We start from the raw sequence: 14,081 nt of genomic DNA, 5'->3' as shown, positions 1-14,081 counted from the left end.
TATGAGCCACATAGGATTACATAATATTCACATAGAATATTCTGTATCTGTTTTAAACCAAACTGAATCTTCCTTCCAGTTCTGCAGGCGCGATGTCATTAGTTGATGTCATGACATTCCATATATCATCTTACTTGTACCTGTTTTGTCTTTATAAACTTGCAAGATTCACATTATGACGTTTTGCTGCTATTATATGTTTTAGCCAAACATTAGACAATAATAGCGGACAGAGTATCAACATTACCAATACATATGGTTCCTGAGCCTATGATTTTGCCCTTCTGATTCTCTCCAAACTTTACTTCTCCAGCAGATTTAAGTTCCGGACTTTGGAACATAGACCTTCTTCCCGTCATGTGACGTGAGCACCCAGAGTCCAGGTACCATGACATGTTTGTCTTTTGCGCTGTGAAGGAGATCTGCAACAGGAATTATCTTTTACTTAGGTACCCACATTCTTTTGGGTCCTTTGGGGTTAGTCATTCTCAAGTTCTGATTGAACTGAGATTTTACATAAGATTTTCCAGAATGTGTAACATCATTTTTCTTTGTATGTGTGATATGGAAACTCTTAGAGTGTGATGTGTGTTTGATATCATGAGAATGACCATACTTGAACTGTTCATACAGAGGTTTGTATTTAATGATCATTTCATCAACAGGTTCAAGTTTATATGGGGTTTCTCCCTCAAAGCCTATACCTATCCTTTTGTTTCCACTTACACCATAAATCATAGAGGCTAGCTGACTTCTGCCTATACCTCTAGATAAGAACTTTCTGAAGCTCAAGTCATATTCTTTCATAATATTATTAGTGCTTGGAATAGACTCTTCTGAACTTGAAGATGTTTCAACATCTTTAGTTAATTTTAAAACCTTTTCTTTTAGTTCAGAGTTTTCTATTTCAAGTCTCTTAGTTTCAAATGCAAAAAACTTTTTGAGCTTTTTGTATTTGATACTAAGTTGACTCTTGAATTCCAGAAGTTCTGATAAGCTGGAAACTAAATCTTCTCTAGTGAGTTCAGAAAATACCTCATCAGAGTATGAATCAGAAGTAGATTCTTCTTCAGCATCAACTATTGCCATGAGTGCTATGTTGGCTTGCTCATCTTCAAAGTCTGACTCTTGATCAGATGAATCAGATTCGTCCAATGTAGCCATCATGCCTTTCTTCTTTTCAAACTTCTTTCTGGGCTTTTCCCTCTGAAGCTTAGGACATTCATTCTTGTAGTGTCCAGGTTCTTTGCATTCATATCACACTACCTTCTTCTTGCCAGATCTTCTGTGTTCATAAGATTCTCCCTTTTTAGGTCTCTTGAAGTTCTTGAATATTCTCTACTTTCTCTTCCAGAGTTGATTTACTCTTCTGGATATGAGAGACAATTCATCATCTTCTTCTTCTGACTCTGACTGGTCAGATTCTTCTTCTTCTACCTGAAAAGCGTTAGCACAGTGTTTATTTTTAGATTTTAAAGCAATAGACTTACCTTTCTTTTGAGGCTCGTTTGCATCTAGCTCAATCTCATGACTCCTAAGTGCACTTATAAGCTCCTCAAGAGATACTTCATTCAGATTCCTTGCAATCTTGAATGCTGTAACCATTGGTCCCCATCTTCTTGGAAGACTTCTGATTATCTTTTTAACATGATCAGCCTTTGTGTATCCCTTGTCAAGAACTCTTAATCCAGCAGTCAAGGTTTGAAATCTGTAGAACATTGCTTCAATGTTTTCATCATCTTCCATTCTGAAAGCTTCATACTTCTGGATTAGAGCCAGAGCTTTTGTCTCTTTGACTTGTGCATTTCCTTCATGAGTCATCTTCAGAGATTCAAAGATGTCATGAGTAGTTTCTCTGTTTGTGATCTTCTCATACTCAGCATGTGAGATAGCATTTAACAATATAGTTCTTGATTTGTGATGATTCTTGAACTCTTTCTTTTGGTCATCACTCATAGCTTATCTAGAAATCTTTACTCCACGAGCATTCACCGGATGTGTGTAACCATCCAATACTAAATCCCATAGATCACCATCTTGACATAGAAAGTAACTTTCAAGTCTATCTTTCCAGTATTCAAAGTTTTCACCATCAAAGACTGGTGGTCTATTGTAACCATTGAAGCTACTATTTCCATTGTTACCATTGTTGTGTTGCTCAGTAGGAGTTGGAGTAGCTGGATCATCCATTTTGTGTTTTTCTCCCTGAATCTTTTCTCTAACACGGTTAAGTGTTTGCACCTAGAACCGGCACTCTGATGCCAATTGAAGGAGTGAAAAACACTTAGAAAGGGGGTATTGAATAAGGGTTTCTTCTAAAAAAGGTAGATAAAAATAAATCACACAGTTATTTTTATCCTGGTTCGTTGTTAACTAAACTACTCCAGTCCACCCCTAACAAGGTGATTTACCTCAACTGAGGATTTAATCCACTAATCAAACTAATTACAATGGTTCTCCACTTAGATAACCTCTAAGTCTTCTAGAGTCTACATATCACAACTTGATCACTCTAGGAACTTCCTTTTACAATCAATGTAAAATAAATATTACAAGAGATTAAATTGCTTCTTAATAAGATATAATCACCAAGTGATTTTTCTCTTAAGTTTAAGTTCTAACACTCACTAAAATATTACAATGTTGTGAGGTTGAAGATGAAGTTCTTCTTTGATTTTGTGTGATAGCTTTTTGACAGCGTTTTGTTACTTCACGTGAAAGAGTTGTTGCTGCTTCAGCATCAGAACTTTTATATATAGGCAGTGTGAAAATGTGACCGTTGAGTGCATTTAATGCTTTGCGTGAATAGTACACTGCTGCATTTAATGTTTCACTCTTTTGTCAACTACCTCGAGCCATGCTTCAACTGATTTTGCTGACTTTGCCTTTTGTAGCTTCTAACGTTCCTTTTGTCAGTCAGACCTATTTGACGTTATAGCCTTTTCATCTTGTACTTGCTTCTGGACTCAGACTATTAGAATAAACGTTTGAATATCAGAGTCTTCAGCTTTGGTGCAGATGCAACTTCTGTCCTCGGACTTTAGAAGTGCTTTGGAACGTGATACCATCAGATCTTCAGAGCTTTGCTTCTGACTACCATCTTATGATGCTTTCCAAATCATGTTCTGATCTCTTCAAGACCATCTTCTGATTTCTTCCAGACCATGTTCTGATGAAGCCATCCAGATTTTCTGGGTCAGAGCTTCTGAACGCTGATTATGTGCATACTCTTTTAGACTTTTCCTGAAATGGAAAACGTGAATAATTAAAGTACAACATTGTCTTATACAAAATTCATATATAATGTTATCATCAAAACTAAGAATATTGATCATAACATTTCTTGTTCTAACAAGATTGAGTGAGTACGTGTTTTGGGTGAAAAAGAGGTAGAAGAGAGAAAACCTAGAAGGAGCTTTTGGAAGGAGTAGAGAGAAAACCCCATAGTCAAAGCTTCACCTTTGCCGTAAATTCGAAGTAAGCGGAGAAATTGTTCATATATGGGTGCTTTAAGCATATGGATAGGGAGGGTTTCTTGCCATTCTTCCTTCTTCATTTTCTTTTCTCTAAGATAATGTTGTTGCCAAAAAAGGTTTGTGCAAAACCTTCAAAGGCAGTTGTTATGATTTGACTTTTTTTGTATGCCTTGTTGATTAAATATGAATTATATGATGATGTCTTAATATAAGGCGAGACTGTAAATTTGTATTTTTTTATTTCTATTATCTTTGATTAACTTGTATGTATTAAGGCAGATAATATAATTCAGTTTTCCTTCTTTACCTTGTTGATTGTAGTTTTAAAAGTGATAACATATTTTATGTTGGTGCCTTGCGATAAGGCGGAGGTTGAATTGAGTTTTTTGTTGAGGCCTTGTGATAAGGCGAGAATTAAATTAATTATGTTGTTGCCTATGTGTCATACCCTAATTTTGACCCCCCCCCTGAGATGTCATACAACCAAATACCCCATCAAACTCAGGACAGGTACTCAGGGCAGTCACTTGCTTGTCTGATACCCAGTCGAGGATGTTCAAAGACAAAAAGGCTCAGGCAAAGGATCAATCAATAAAAAGGATTAGTTTCCAATACAATCATAGGACTCAAAAGCTTCATTCTATTCACCTATGATTGATTAGACACCAGTCATCAGGACTCAGGTCTGCTCAGATCACTAATCTAGGGTTTTGAGCCCATCAAGGGCTAAATTCAAGGATCACATTTGGGAAACCCTAGAAAGTCCCAAGACATCCATCATTTTGTTCAAATATCTTCAGTTGGTTCATATGACATTATCCATTGGACATTACACTTCAATTCAAGATCTACAGTCATTAATTTCATTTGGTCGACAATTAGGGTTTTTGACCTAATTCACCAAGATAGTTGACTTTTAATCAGGACATGGGTCCACAACTCAAAGCATGTCTCAATATCCTCCAATAACTCAATATGATCCATTCATATCATTCATTTTATGAGGATAGCTTAATTCACTTGAAATCTCCAGAAACGCGATTCACTTGAAAAAGTCAACTGTACAAGATCACCATTGACTTTTTGGAAATTTTGGTCAACCATGACTTTTGAAGTTTTAAATCATCAATATATGATATTTAAAGTCATTTGATCAAGGAAAATCAAGAAAATCAATCAAGATTCAAAAAGTCAAAGTTTGACTTTTCATACTTAGAAATTTTTCTAAGTGTTTTCAAGTGGTTTTTACCAAACTTTAGAAGGGAATATCTCAAAATTTCACCTACAAACTGAAAAAAACTTCCAACATGAAAGTTGTAGATTTTGATCCAATGAACAACTTTGTCACATATGATTTTTTGGCTAGAAATTAGCCATTGAAGAGATATGAAGCTTCAAAGTGACTGCCTTCACAAAACTAGCAAGAAAACCCTAGTTTTCTTCAAACTTTATGGGACTTTTTCACTAATTTCCCTAAGGATTTTGGGCAAACACCAAACTAATTAATTGAAGTACATATCAAGGTCTTTTCAAATTGTGTTCAACCATCTTCAAATTCATTATTAGCTAAGAGATATGGTTGATCAAAGTTAGGGCATTTGAAGTGAAATTATGGGTCATGTCCAAATTTGAACTTTGCAAACTTTGTACCAATGCCTCTACCAATTAATTCATTCTTGTACATGATATATCACAAGGGATTTAGAAGAATCAAATGCATTATTGCATCATTTTTGGCCAAGTTGCAAGAATTCAATGCCATGTGATTAAGTAATCATTACAAAATGGAATATTGGTGAATCATCAAGGAATCTTCTCCTAAGCCAATTAGAGGCTTCTCTGCATCAGAAATGATCCCTAAAGATCAGATTAAATCGAGGGCTAGGGCTTGGGATCAAGAGGAGTCAAATTGTCATCATTGCATTTTGGATATTTCTTTGAAATCCTTCATAACCAAGAAACCAAATTAACCTCACTAAGCAAGCTCACTCTCTGCAAACACACTGAACTCTTTGCCTATAAATAAGAGCGCATACCTCAGTAATTAAACACACCAAAGCAACAAAATTCTTGCTTTCTCTTTTCTTTCTTCATACTTAAGTTTTTCAAAGGTTCTTTGGCAAGAAGACTCGGATTCTTCAAACCAAAGCTCTTCCTTTGAAAGTAAGTATTCAAACACATCAGGGGAGGCATTTAGAGGTGATCCAAACCTCTGGAACACTTCTGTACATGGAGAATCATCATATTCACCCCTCACTTGGAGCTGTTGCAGTTGAGGTCGAGCAAGGGGTTCTGGTCAGTTTCAATCCAAGCTAAGCATCTCAACACCTTCCAGGGGGATCACTGAAGCTATCTGGATCATTGCAACAACTCTGTAACACACTTTGATCAGAGCCAGATCTCCATTTTTTAGGTAAGTTTTAAGAGCTTCAAACTCTATAATTCACGCATAATAAATTAAAAATGAAGTTACCAGTCGGTTTCTGCACCTTTAAGGATCATTAACCCTCAATCAATTGCATCAAATCATGCATATAAAGTATTTCATGTTTAATTTCAGTTTTAGGGTTCTTCGTGTTCATGCGTGTGAATTTTGAATTACACTGAAAATAAATAAAATCAAAGGATACCATCATGATCCTCGTTCAAAAACCAAAATCCATGTTTACATCTTTAAGTTTGGTTGAGAAACGAAGGAGATAGCAAATTCAAAAATTTGAAGCTTGAGGTTGAAGATGAAGATGGTGGCGCCATTTTTTTGAATTTCCCAGAAACGAGTTTATTTTATTTTGAATGATAGGTGTGTCCCTTACGAATTCATCGTAGTGTCCCAATGGTTACAGCGCGCGTCCAAACTCTTGCCATGCTTTAGGTCTGGGGTTCGATCCCCCCTCAGACCTTTTGTTTCATTTCATTTTTTTTCACTCATTTATGAACTTGTCTTGAAATATAATGACTTGGAGGTATTCACATAACAAGCTGCCCGCCTGGTCCAGATGGTAAGTGTTTTAGCTGGAAACCTAGAGGGCGTGGGTTCAAGCCCTTTAGGAGACAAAACCTATTTTTTTAGCTCTTTTCTCATTCAATTTCTTCACAACTTCAACTAATTAATTCACCTATCAAATTAAATTATTTTCACTTGATTTTTCACACATTTCTTATTTAATATATCTATTTTAAGGATATCCAAAAAAATCACAAAAAATATATTATTTCAATATATTTTAATTAGGTTTAAAATCATATATTTTAAGTATGTTTCAATACTTTGAAAAATATAGTTTTTATTTGATTTTCAAAACATAATCTCTTGCACCTATTTTTGTGATAAAACCCTAAACATTTAGGTCTTAATTAGGTGAAGGCTTTGCCTTTATCATAATTAAGTTGACTTTTGTCAATTTTCAAAAACTGTATTTACAAAATCTCCTTTCTATTTTCAAAATAATCTTCTGGTATTTGAAGGGCATTATTCCCGGTGAAACTCTCCAGATACCTATGTGACCTTTGTCCATCTTCACTTCTTCTGTTTTCAAAAACCTTTAACTGTTTATCATAAATATCAAACTTTTATCAATAAATTGCTGGTAAGGCTTTGTACATACCTCTTCAAAGGCCTCCACTCCATCCAGGTTAGGCTTTATAGCTTTCAATTTACGGTCTTTATTTAAATTACTGTCAAATATAAACTGTTTTTATATATTGTTTAGAACTACGTCTGAGTGTAAACCTTATGACAGTTAAACTATATATATATATATATATATATATATATATATATATATATATATATATATATATTATAGGACTATGGCCTAGGATTGAGAATGTCTTCCCGGTGAAGGCTCTTTCCTAATTAGAAATCTTTAGTTCAAACCCTCAAGATGAATTATTCCCGGTGAAACATCTTGAAAAAAGCCTTAGAACCCAAAATAGGATACATCCACCCAAGAGGAATTATTCCCGGTGAAACCTCTTACCCTTTTGCTTAGAGACAAAATAATTTCAAAACCACATAGCTTTCTCTTGTGCTATAACAAGGACCCTCGATGACCCTCGATTAGCCTCCTCTTGGGCTTTGTACAAGGACCCACAGACTTCTTAAAAGCATTTCCAGCTTTCTCTTGAGCTTGTATACAAGAACCCATCAGGTTTCTTATAAACATAGGAACATGTCTTTAGTCACCTTTTAGCCTATCCTGGTGAGTTTCTTTCACTTTAAACCAGACTTTAAACAAGCTAAGATTGTCTCAATCTCATATTGAGCACACCCTTTTGGAATGAGAGACATGGACAGTCTCTGTCACCCTTATCTTCATCAATCTTCCTTAGCAGAGTCTAGGATCCATATTTGCTTATCCTCAGCAAGAGTCAGCCTTAACCTTGGGCTTTAAAACAAGAAGTCTCAATTAGATAATCTTTCTGTCATCATTAAAAACCCTGGAAAGGGTTAGCCTCCAAAATTCATTCTTTCGAAGGATAATTTCCCAAGCTAAGTCAAAATCCCTGGAAAGGGTTAGCTTCCAAAAAATCAGTCTTTTAATAAATAAATCTTCCAGCAAAGTAAAACTCCCATAAAAGTCAGCCTCAACCTTGGGCTTCATACAAGGCATGAAATAATGACTTCCTCAGTTAAGAGTCAGCCACAACCTTGGGCTTTGTACAAGGCAGATAATAGAGTCTCTCTAGTGAGTCCTTCACCATCAAGCAGCCACAACCTTGGGCTTTGTGCAAGGCAGATAAACCACATTTCCTGTGTCAAAGATTCCTAACCTCTAGGATCTTTCCCCCATAGAGTCATCCATACTCAATTTCTTTAAGAGTCCGCCACAACCTTGGGCTTTGTACAAGGAAGAAAACAATGTTTTCCCTAGCCAGAGTAGCCACAACCTTGGGCTTCATACAAGGCACAAAAAGAGTCTCCCTAAGTAGAGTCAGCCACAATTCTGGGCTTTGTACAGAACACTAAATAAAATCCATCAAATAAACACTCTCCAACTAGAGTCAGCCTCAATTCTGGGCTTTGTACAGAACACAAAAATTTCTTGTAGTTAATCCCCAGTAAATTTATCTCCCAGAGTCAATAAAATCAATCAATCAAAAAGCCTCAAGCTTGGGCCTCATACAAGCCAGCTAAAGTCAAATCTTTTATACAGTAGATAGATATAGCTTATCTCTATAGAGAGATCTTTCTCCTATCTCACCACATTCAAACAAACAAACAAACATTACATTTCATTTTAATTTTAATTAAGTCTCCCAGGAGGATTTTGAAAGGCATGAGCTGGCAGTAAAACCCAGACATGTGGTAACTTTCCCTTATTTGGATGAGCATCTTTCTTTCATTCAAGACGCAGTTGACTGGTATACTTGCACATAAACAAGTAAGATCCCCCTCTTGAATGAAATGAATTCAGTTATTCTGTCACTCTTTTTAATGTTTGTGGTGGAATAGTAGAAATACCTCTCTGTAAAGATGATTTCATGTCTCTCTACTGTAAACAGAGATTTAATTCAAGCTTCAACCTTGAGCCTTAAGCAAGGCACCAAAAATAATTAATATCCCTAATAGTTCCCCGAACTACATTAAGCTCTGACTTCCACTAGGGATATGTAGGCATGAGGTTCACAAGGAATCTCAGCGAGCTAACAAAATACCAAAAATAGTCAATTTGTCTTCTTTTCAAATCAATTCAATTCTCTCTCCTAACACAAAGGAGAAACTTTCCCAATAATAAGCAACAAACACAGTCACATAAACACAGAGAAGGTTCCCGTAGAGTACTACGGATATGTAGGGTGCTTAAACTCTTCCCTATGTATAACCGACCCCCCGGACTCCAGAATTTCTAGTCTAGGTGAATCCCCACACTTAGCAAACTCCTAGGATTTATTTGAGATCTTTTTCCCCTTTTCCTACTCGTAGGATAATTAAAAAGTTTGTGTGATATCGTAGGAAGAACTGAAACAAAATTCATCCCGCCTCGGGCGCATTCTCCTTCCAAATTTCGCGTGAAGGGTCTAGCGTGCCGTCCTCCCAAGTGAAACGGGGAGGTAAAAAAAACTACACCACACTATGATAAGGCGAGAGTTAAATTTTAAATATGTGTTGATTCCTTTTGATAAGGCCATATTGATTGGATGAATGATGGTTATGCCTTATGATAATGTTGGAATATGAATCTGTATTTGTTGAGACTTTATAAGGCGAGCGTATATTATGTTGATGCCTTATGTTAAGGCGAGATCTAGTTGATAGAATATATTGTTGTTAATCCTAATTATTGTGCCCTTTCAATGGCTATATTTATCTGTATGTTTTTGAGGCAGTGAGAACTCAATAGGCGAGTTTTGGATCTCTTCAATATGTTAGAACAAAGTTTGGTTCTACATCCTTGAAATAGTTTTGATGATAACAAACACATATGTCTAAATAGAACATATATGCTCCCTAATCGGTTATTTGTGTTTCAGAACTTCTGAAGCAGAAAACAAAGCAGAAGGTTACATCAAGAGAGAGGTTTACAAGAATAAGAACATATAATCTATGAAGGAAGGTTATAAGAACAAGAAGTTCTGAAGACTGTGAAAAATGTTCACAAAAACAAGAAGTAATTGTCACTTGATCTCCGTTCTAAGAAGATCATGTTCTGATAGTCACTACAACAAGCTCTCCAAGATCATAGTAGTAAGGCTTTCGACTGCTCAGGTTTTGACTGTGATTTCTCAGAAGCATAAGTTCTGATAAAACTCTGATAAGGAAAACGCTTCTTGCACCAAACGCTGACGTAATATTCTGATACATTATCTTCTGATACTTCGTTTTGTAACAAGTCATTAAATTCAAGATCTTCTATTAACGACTGGTCATCAATTCTATGGAAAGAATCTCTATTTTTGGAAATATCTTAAATCATATTATTTCAACATTCCAAAAGTGAAAAGTGTGTCTCTCAAACGGTTCAAAAGCTGCACTATATATTGAAGACACTACTGAAGTTAAAAATACAGAATACTCACGCACAAGCTATCAAAATCTCTATTCATTCTTTTATTATTTTTGTGCATTGCTTTTAAACTTTGTGTATACATCACAGTTGTGATACAGCTTATTAGAAGCATATTTGTCAACACTTAAGATTTTATTTTGTCATATTGTTCCTTGAGAAACCGGGTTGTGGTTCATCTCAAGAAGACTTTGACGGTTGTCATTATGAAAGTTGTTGTAATCAAGTTTGATTTAGTGGATTAAGTCCTCGTAAGAGAGAGGCAAAATCACCTTGGCGGGTGGACTGGAGTAGTTTGAGTTCAAACGAACCAGGATAACCAAACGTGTCTTAAGTTTTTATTTTATCAAAAACCCAATCCAACCCCCTTATTGTGTTTTTTGAACCTTCACAATATAGAGAAAAATGCAAAAAATCGCAGGTAGATATAGAAGGGGATTGTCCGCCTTGTTTCATGCATAACTTGAGTTTTATAAGTCCATTTGAGTTGTTGTCATTAGCATTAGAAAGCTCACGCGATAGTATTTCTGTTGAAGTGGGGAAATTGGGTTTAGGAGCGCTACAATAGTAGCAGTTCTCTAGTTTTATACCAGAGGCATAGTTAAATTTCAATCATGTGTTGGTCATCTTGTTTCACGCGTAACTTGATTTTCATAAGTCTGTTTTAGGTCTGGTCATTGGAATTAGAAAGAGGGTTTAACGGTCTTTTGAACTAGAGAGTTTCATAATTTTATCATAAGTCTATAATTTTTGGTGTTATTTTGAAGTCAGAAATTCTGTTTTAGAGTTTATGCAAGAAATATTGTGATATGGCTTAACTGAAACGAATAAAATTAGAGTTTTGTAAATTCGATCAAGATATGATCATTTACATTTGAAAAGGGGTTTAAAGAACTTTTAAATTAGAGACTTTCATAGTTTTATCACAAGTCTATAATTTTTGGTGCTACCTTGAAGTGAGATAATTTTAGAGTTAAGTCCAAAATTTTGGGAAATCCTTTAGCAGTTTAAGGAATTGAATATATTTATAAATAACCCTAATTTGAGTTATTTGATGTGTTTAGAATTATATTTTAATTTATTTAAGTTACGCCAATAGAGTTATGGGGAAACCTTAAATCACATCAAAACATTAATTTTAAGTTAAGGGAAGGGTTTTTCAGGAAACCCTTTCCAATTACCCTGGGACAACTTTAGAGTTTATGGTGGAGACTATGAGAAACCCTTGTCAATTTTCAAGGAAATTTTTTTAGAGTTATTATGAGTTAAGGTTAAAGTATGCCTTGTGACTCGTTACTCTTGAATAAAAAGTGGAAGAGTTAGTTGTGAACTCTGTTGAGTTATGAGTGGATCTTGTTGAATGCTTATGGATATAAAGATGATGGTGATGATCAAGATTGGTCCTTTTGAAGTTCTGCTCCAAGAAATCTTCAATTTAACCCCTCTTCACAAATCCCACACATGCAAGCCATTTCCTTGAATGCTTGACCTATTTCTTCTTTCTACTCTCCATGAAATCCGTAGTAGAAGATGATGAGGTGTTGATTTCTTGATGCTTTCAACTTCCACTACCTTGTTTCACTCCTAACCTTTACCAATCTATCCCATGCAAAAGAAGACGATGGATTAAACAAGACATCTTCTTCTTCTTCTTTTCCAAGGATTTTTGCCCTCTCTCCCTTTTTCCCTCTCCTCTTCACTCAATCTCTTCACTTCTGAATTTGGGAAAAGAAGATAAGGGAAGTAATGATGAAAAATGGCTTCAATATATCCTTATATAATGACCTTGCACAAAGTCACTTTTACCCTTGAGCTTACTTCAAAATTACTAATGATGTCATGTACCCTCTTAATCAAGGTCATTAATAGATTGATTAGGTTTTCTTCTCATAATAAGTGATTTGAACCATCATTAGAGAAAATCATGATCATTAGTAACAAACTAGGGGGATGTGATAGCCCAATTCATCTAAGCATGATTATCTTGGAAATTAGAATGAAAATGCATTAGAATGTTGTTAACGGAAGTGTGAGGCAAGCATTAGTGAATTTGAATAATTAGTAAGGCAAATTGGTCAATCTGACGATATCCCATAAAAGCTGAATTTTTGTGAAAATCCATCATTTCATTCATTCATTATCTAACCTTGGAAGAGAGAAATCATATTTTCCCCTTATAGAGGAGAGAGAGGCGTGACAAGAGAATAGAGGGAGAGTTTCATCAAGCCATTCTTGCATGTTCAAGCATTGGAGATTTCTTGGAGAAAATTTAATTGTAGAATCATTCATCATCATATCTTTCACCTTCCTTCAATCAAATGTAGGTTTGAGTAAGATGGGTTCTATTTAGTGTAACATTTGGGAAACTAGCATGATTTCTAGAATTTTGCATGATGGGGATTTTGGGTTAGATGTGTTTGATTTAGATTTCTAATACATGTGATTGAATGATGATAAATCTTTGTGCATGTGTGAAATTCTTGTTATGATGTGGAATACATTGCATGTGATAAGTTGTACTTGTTAGAAATCAATAATAATGGATGTATGTGTTATGGAATTGAGTAAAACATGTTGAAACCCTAGTTTATGATCCCTTGAAAATTATAAATTTTTGTGGCTTGGAATGTTGCATTTCCTAATTTTTGGCATGATATGAACCATGATGCATTAGAGAACATTTAAGGTGTTTGTGTATTGGGAATGCTAGAAATTCTGGATAGAAAATGAGATTTTTGATGAACTTCATGAGTAAATCAATTGCTTGCTTGAAGATGGATGAATTTTCAAGAAAATTCCAAGGAAGCAATCAATTGCTTGCTTGGGTCAATTGATTGATGCTTGAAAATTTTCCAAAAAATATTTTACAGGTTGCTCATACAATCAATTGATGTAGAAAGATCATTGATTGATCCTTTGGAATTTCGCCCACTCAATCGATTGAGGCATGGAGACAATCGATTGATCCCTTTCCATTTTCTAAATTTTGTTTAATAGAATGTCCATGAAATCAATTGCACCTCTGTGACAAGATCCATGCTCCTAGAACTTAGAAATTTTGAGAAAAATAGACCATGCAATTGATTGCTCCCCCGAGTCAATCGATTGTTTCCCTTGTTCCTTCAGACTTTCACTTGTTGAATGATCTTATTCAAACCATGGATTCCTTGGATGGAAATATGGAATTATTACTTGCAAAACTCTATGTTTTTGTGAATTAAATGAGAATGGTATAAGAGTTATGAAGAAACTGTATGAAACCATAGTAAACCCTAGTTGGTGTCTAAAGATGTGTCGTCTCGTATGATAACCGGTGGGTAAGTGTCATTTAAGGGATTTGATAGAAACACTTAGAAACTCACCGAGTGCGGAATACGATATACGAAAACCTAGTTAGTTATAAGAACGTATTCATACAGTGGTTGAAGTATAAAGGGTCAAGTGAGGTTGCAAGACCCAAAAACTCTTGTTACCATACATACTCTAAAATACGTGGCATTACGACCAATAGAATGATCAATTAGGTGGAAGTAAAAACCCTAATGACTGAAATGTATGTATATGTGTATGTGGTTAACTAAGAGATATTACTTGATAA

The sequence above is a fragment of the Vicia villosa genome, linkage group LG1 (genome assembly GCF_029867415.1).
Source record: "Vicia villosa cultivar HV-30 ecotype Madison, WI linkage group LG1, Vvil1.0, whole genome shotgun sequence".
NCBI lineage: Eukaryota > Viridiplantae > Streptophyta > Magnoliopsida > Fabales > Fabaceae > Vicia > Vicia villosa.
Note: the sequence above shows the minus strand (reverse complement) of the source record.